The sequence below is a fragment of the Galeopterus variegatus genome, unplaced genomic scaffold (genome assembly GCF_000696425.1).
Source record: "Galeopterus variegatus unplaced genomic scaffold, G_variegatus-3.0.2 Scaffold670, whole genome shotgun sequence".
Classification (NCBI taxonomy): Eukaryota; Metazoa; Chordata; class Mammalia; order Dermoptera; family Cynocephalidae; genus Galeopterus; species Galeopterus variegatus.
Window position 1 is genome coordinate 327,866 of NW_007726781.1, and position 6,538 is coordinate 334,403.

General features: G+C 53.0%; 1 protein-coding gene across 1 annotated transcript in view; it reads left to right on the top strand.

Moving 5' to 3' along the window:
• TP53INP2 (tumor protein p53 inducible nuclear protein 2) overlaps nucleotides 1-6,538 on the top strand; it is a 16,798-nt gene that overhangs the window by 4,608 nt on the left and 5,652 nt on the right. The gene's annotated exons all lie outside the window — the stretch shown is intronic.

Below are 6,538 nucleotides of genomic sequence, written 5' to 3' on the forward strand. Positions count from 1 at the left end.
TGTTATCACATTGTACTCTAACCAACTGAGATAACTGGCCAGCCTGAGCAGGATCTTTTTTTTTTTTTTCCTACATTTTTTTTTTTCCTTTTTGTCTTTTTTCGTGTCCGGCAACGGATCGCAACCCTCAGTGTCACACCTGTACCGGACCAGGACCGGCAACGGGATTGCAACCCTCCGTGTCGTGCCCGCACCTCGCTCAGCCAGTGAGCAGCCAGTCTGTATGTGGGATCCGAACCCTCGGCGGGAGCGCCGCCGCACTCCCAAGCGGAGCACTGTAGCAGTGCGCCACCGGGCCGGCCCGTGAGCAGGATCTTGAAGACAGGAAAGATCTGGATTTCAGAAAGGCCTGAAGAAGGCATTCCAGGCAGGAGAAACAGCTTGAGCCAAAGTGTGGAGGTGGGACAGTGTTGAAGAGACAATGAGGAGTTTGACTGTAGCATAAGGTGCATGTAGAAGGGGAGATGAAGCTGAAAAGAGCCAGAGCTGGATCATGGAGGGCCATGAATGCCGTGTTAGGAGTGGGGGGCTTTATGAGCCACTAAGGTTTTAGAGCAAAAAAGTGGTGTGACAGGGGAGGCGTGTTAGGGATTATTTAATTTAAGTCAGTAAAGAGGTCAAGAGAGGGTATGAGGTTAGCAGGAAGTGGCCGTGATGGGCAGAGGCTCAGGGTTGCACGGAATGAGGATACTTTGGGGACACCACTCTAAGGGCCACAATGCCACTCACTCCTCCCCTCAGAAGCCTCTGGGTATTATTTCCTGGCTTCTTCCCCTAGTTGCTAGGGCTGAGGAGTCCCTCAGGGGTTTCAGACTGGGGCTGGGACAGTGTTTCCTCACCAGAGCATGAACCTCTGGCCTAGCTCACCCCTTGCCTCCTGTTGGGCCAGATGGGCAGTTTTCAGACCCTGCCCCACCAGCCCTTCTCTACTGAGAGAGGACCCAGAACCTCTGGCCCTGGAGATTCTGAGGATGTGTATTTGTGGTCTCTCTCCAGGCATCTCCCAGGCCACTGGGAGAGCTGGGGTCTAGAGCATTAGATGGCAGAATTCTCAGAGTGGGGAGTTTGGAAGAATCTTACAGTGTTGGCTCTAGAAGGAAGCTTGGATAAAACAGATGAAGAAACTGAGGCCCAGAGAGGTAACATGACTTGCTTGAGATCATACAGCAAGTTTGGGGCACAGTCAGGACTAGGACCCAGGTCTTCCTGGGGAAAATGAAGTATGCTGGGACTTAGATCATCTGGTGCATGTAAAAAGTAGTACGGGTTAAAATCCTGGCTCTGGGGGCCGGCCCAGTGGCGCACTTGGTAGAGTGTGGCGGTGCTCCCGCCGATGGTTCGGATCCCATATAGAGACCGGTCTGCTCACTGGTTGAGCGCAGTGCGGGCGCGACACCGAGGGTTGCGATCCCGTTACCGGTCACAAAAAAAGACAAAAAGGAAAAAAAAAAAAAAAATCCTGGCTCTGCCATTGACTATATAGCTTTGTCACCTTGGGAAGTCACTTAGGTTCTCTGAGTCTGTTTCCTCAACTGTAACATATGGATAACATGTACCTTTTGGGGTTATTGTGAAGATAAAACAAACTTATAAAGCACCATAGCACAGTGCCTGGGACACGGTAAGTGCTCCGTAAATGTCAGCTAGTGGTCCGGCAGTGGCAATAGTAGATACCCAATATGTTTGTTGAATGCATTATTGAATATGCATGCACAAACTAACAGTGAGATTTGTGAGCCTCAGTTTCTCCATGTGAAAATAAGAACTCATAATCAATCCCTGTCTTGTCACTCGCTATTCTGTCCAGCCTGGGAAGCAACGTGGATTAAACTAAGTGTGTAATCGTTCTAGTGCGAAGCCGTCTCTAAGTCAATGTTTATTTAGCCCATAGCAATTCCTCTCCAAGTCCTACCTTGCAAAATTTCCCATCGGCCTCACCAACTCCTCTACACTTACAGGTGCTCCCCTAGAATCGGAGAAGCGGGATATTTTCCTCTTTCAAGCCTGCCGAGCTGAGGAAAAATGGGGTGGGAAAGCACAAAATGTGTGGGATAAGGAGGTGAGACAGAAAAGGGAGGGAGAGCAGGAGAAAGGTAGCGGGGAGACCGGAGGTGCACGGACGAGGTGTGGAGCCGAGAAAAGGGCACATATTGGGAGGTGTGACTGTAGGATGCAGGTGAAAGGATACGGGGAGCAGTGGGAGAGGTGAGGGTGCTGGGATTTGTGGCGGGAGTCAAGGAAATGAGGATCCTGTAGGTAGGAGTGGGGATCCTTCTCATGGAGAAGTCCGCGGGTCGCCGGGAGGCAGGAGCAAGCTCCCAGCTCTCGCCTCTCGGGGTGGCCCCCCGAGGCTCTTAGTGCAGCTCCCCGGCAGGAACAACAAGCCAGCGAACCGTGGAGGGGGCGGGGAGGGGGGATCCGCAGCCTGGGATTGGCCACAGCTCCGCCGGCCGGCGACGCGCGGCGGGCGGGCCCCTTTGTGACGTCACAATCAGCTGTTTGAACGTTCCAATTTGTGCTGTGAGCCGGGCCGCAGCGGCCGCACAGAACCAAAGCACCGCGGGCGAGCGCAGCAGCCCCGAACGTCCGACCACTGGTCCCGCCGATTCCCCCGCCCCGTCCCCGAGATGCGGCCCGGCCTGTGAGCAGCCGGAGACCCTGGGACGCTCCTCTACACAACTACCTCAGCGCCGCCCCTGGCCGCCGCACCACGCCCGCCCCCAGGTGAGTCCCGACCAGCTTTGGCCGGAGGGGGCTCCCTGCGCCCCCGGGCACGCCCTGCGCCCCCGCTCTCGGGCCTTTGTCTGTCTCCGCCAGCGGCCGCTGGGGCTGCATTCCCGGCTCCCGATTGGTTGCCACATGCCTGGTAGAACATGACGTCGCTCTATTTGCATATGACATTGAAACGTCACCAAGGCCGGCCCCGCCCCGCCCCCGGCCGGTTGTCCTCCCGTGACCCGGTGGACGCTGTGTTGGGGCTGGGCCGTTGGGTGAAGTTCGCTGAAAGGCAAGCGGGGCCAGAGGGGGCTCGGCGGTTTCATGGGCTGATCCAAAGGCTGGGGTCAGGCCTCTGATCCCCTACTTTTTCCTTGCGACCCGAGAAGGGGTAGGACGACGCTGCTGGGTCTCGGATGAGGGGGTTGTCAGGAGTTTAGGGCGGCTGGGGACTCCAGATCGCTGGGGCAGCACCAGATGGTGGTGGAATCTCTTCCCTCCGGGTCCAAGCTCCGCCCCCCAGGGACTAACATAACATCCTCTTAATCCCTGACTTGTATGCAGCGCCTTAACTGACGTCACTCCCTGCCGCCAAATGAGGGGTCTTAGACCCCATTTCACGGGAGGGGAAACTGAGGCCCAGAAAGGAGAAGTAGCTTACTCGAGGTCACGCGGCCAATTAGAGTCTTGCTCACTGAGTGAGTGACAGATGTATTAGCTATTGGCATACACACAGCAGGAGATCAATACAAGTAACAAGATACACATCCTCCTTCTACTGGGAACCCTATCTTGGGCTCAACACCAAATCGATTTAATAGGGCTCCTAAGTCTCCTCATTTCACCTTTTTCCAGGGGGGTCTCTAGAGATTCAGTCCCCTTTTGTGGCCCTGACCCCCTTTGTCCTCACTCTGTACTTTTGAGTCCCAGAGCCCAATAAAATCTGCTGCCTCCCAGCTGTTTTGACCACAGAAGGGTGAGTCATTGGCTGCCTCAGGGTATCTCCAGGGCTGATGCTATGGTGGGGTGAGGGTTCCCTCTGTTGGCCCTTTATCACCTCCCCAACTCCCAGGGTTATCAGCTAGAAGGGACATGATTTGGCCTAGTGCTGGTGATTGCAAGAGTTGCGCTGCCCCCTCTCTGCTCACAGAGAAGGGTAGGAGCAGGAGAGCTTCTGACTTTCCAGGTGGATGGGCCTAGAGGCTGGACCAGGAGCCCCATCGCAGCCCCTGGGTTTGCTCAAGGATGGCCTGGGGTAGTGGTGGTGAAGGGATCAAATGCTATTCTGGGCACAGCTGCTGTAGTTATTAAAGGGAATAGTTCTCCCTGGAGCAGAGCTGGGAATGTGAGAACCAGGAAGCTGGCAAGGCCAGGAAAGAAAATCTGGGAGGCTCCCCAGTGGTCAGGAGAGGGGGCAGGCACTGTCTGGCTGGTGCTGCTGCCACTTGTTGTGTGACCTTGGGCAGGGAGCTTCTCCCCTGAGCCTCCCTTACCTAAATCTATCTGTAATTTGAGGAAGCCCAAAGCAGTCTCTGGTACACAGTGGGTGATCTGGTAGCTGCATGCTGAATCCTGGTTCCAGGAACCCCAGACCCTTTCATAGCTGGGCAGAAGGGCAGTGACAGCATCAAAGTCTGTTTGACCTGCTTGTACCCCTGATATCATTATATTCTTGGGGATTGTTTGCTGAGGTTTTCCTGACTGTACACTCTGGACTCAATGATCTGGGGCTATGCCTGCCAGTATCTAGTTGTATGTCTTTGGATAGACTAATGTCCTCTCTCTTATCCTCAGGTTGTAAAATGGGGTGGGTGAATATGATGGTCCCTGAAACAGCTCTTCCATTTCGTCTTCTCAGTGAAGTAGTAGGTTCTTGGAAGGAGGGTGTACCTCATCAAGGCCGCAATATTCTCTTCCTTCAGAAGGAGCCAAACTTTATGGATTTTTGGTAACTGAGCCACTAACTCCCTGTAGCTATAGATGGGCTGGGATATGTGGGTTGTGTGGGGCAGACACTAGTTGGGGGTGGCTCAACCTTCAAAACCCTTGTAGATCTCCCACCCCATCCCACCATGGAAACCAGCACCCAGGGAGCACTACTAACTCCCTGTAGCTATAGATGGGCTGGGATATGTGGGTTGTGTGGGGCAGACACTAGTTAGGGGTGGCTCAACCTTCAAAACCCTTGTAGATCTCCCACCCCATCCCACCATGGAAACCAGCACCCAGGGAGCACAATGATCTGGGGCTATGCCTGCCAGTATCTAGTTGTATGTCTTTGGATAGACTAATGTCCTCTCTCTTATCCTCAGGTTGTAAAATGGGGTGGGTGAATATGATGGTCCCTGAAACAGCTCTTCCATTTCGTCTTCTCAGTGAAGTAGTAGGTTCTTGGAAGGAGGGTGTACCTCATCAAGGCCGCAATATTCTCTTCCTTCAGAAGGAGCCAAACTTTATGGATTTTTGGTAACTGAGCCACTAACTCCCTGTAGCTATAGATGGGCTGGGATATGTGGGTTGTGTGGGGCAGACACTAGTTGGGGGTGGCTCAACCTTCAAAACCCTTGTAGATCTCCCACCCCATCCCACCATGGAAACCAGCACCCAGGGAGCACATCCTCTGGAGCCCACTGTGGGTCCGCAAATGTGGAAATAGTCTTTGGCACTGGTGATTCTGTGGCAAGTGTGAAAACATTCCCAGGGAATGCAGGAGGTAGCAGCAAGCATGGGAATACCCCAGCTGGGTTAGCAGTGAGAGTAGAAATACCTTCAGGGAGTAGAAGCATGGACATCCCCCCAGGAAGTTCTACAGGAAGTATGGAAACACCCCTAGAGGATGGTGACAAGTGGCTCTGCAGCAAAACTGCTGACCATCTTTAAGGGACAGGTATGAAGGGTTAGGCTTTAGGGACATCCTGGGGGCCTGGCCAGCAGCTCCCACCCAAGAGTTAGTCCTGAGGTGGGCTGGAATGGGGAGAGGGGCAGATCTACCGCCACCACCTTGGTGTCTCCATTCCTGGAGCAGGGGGCCTCCTTCTTTGTCTTCACCCAGGGAAGGATTAGTTGGGGGCTTGCTCGGGTCCTGCTCCAACCCACAGTGCTCATCCTTAAGGGATCCTGGGATCTAACAGCTTACTCCTTCCATCATCACCTTCCACTGACCTACTGTCTCACTGGAGCCAGGCAAAATGATCTTCCTCCAAACCAGGGATGCTGCCTTTGAGCAGGAGCCTGGGAAAAGGGGGTCAGAGTGGGGGAGGACCTGTCAGAATAGGATCATCATAACTCATCTGACAGACACAACTGAGGCTTACCCAATCACATGATGAGATGATAGCAGTTCTGTGGGATTTCTGCTAGCCAGAGCTTTTCAAACTACACAAGCCCTAGTAGTGGCTCTTAATCTTTGGGGTCAAGGACTGCTGTTTAGGAAATCATGATGAAAATCAAGATCCTTCTTCCCAGAAAAATACACATGGTCCCTGACCACCAAGTCAAAAATGCCTAATTCAGACAGAGACCCAGCAAAGGCAGTGGAGTATGGTGTTTATGGGTGCTTGCCTTTGGAATCTGACTGCATAGGTTCAAATCCCACCTCTGTCTCTTACTATCATGAGACTTTGGGCAAGTTACCTTTTTCTCTGAGCCGTACTCAGTTTTTTCACGTGTAAAAGAGGGATAGTAATTATATTCACTTCCTATAGTTGTTTTGAGGATTACATGAGGTAATATAGGTAAAGCTGCTTAGTATAGTGCCTGGCACATGGATGTTAGCTATGTTATTATGATGATAATAAACAGTCACAATATGGACAATTCGTTT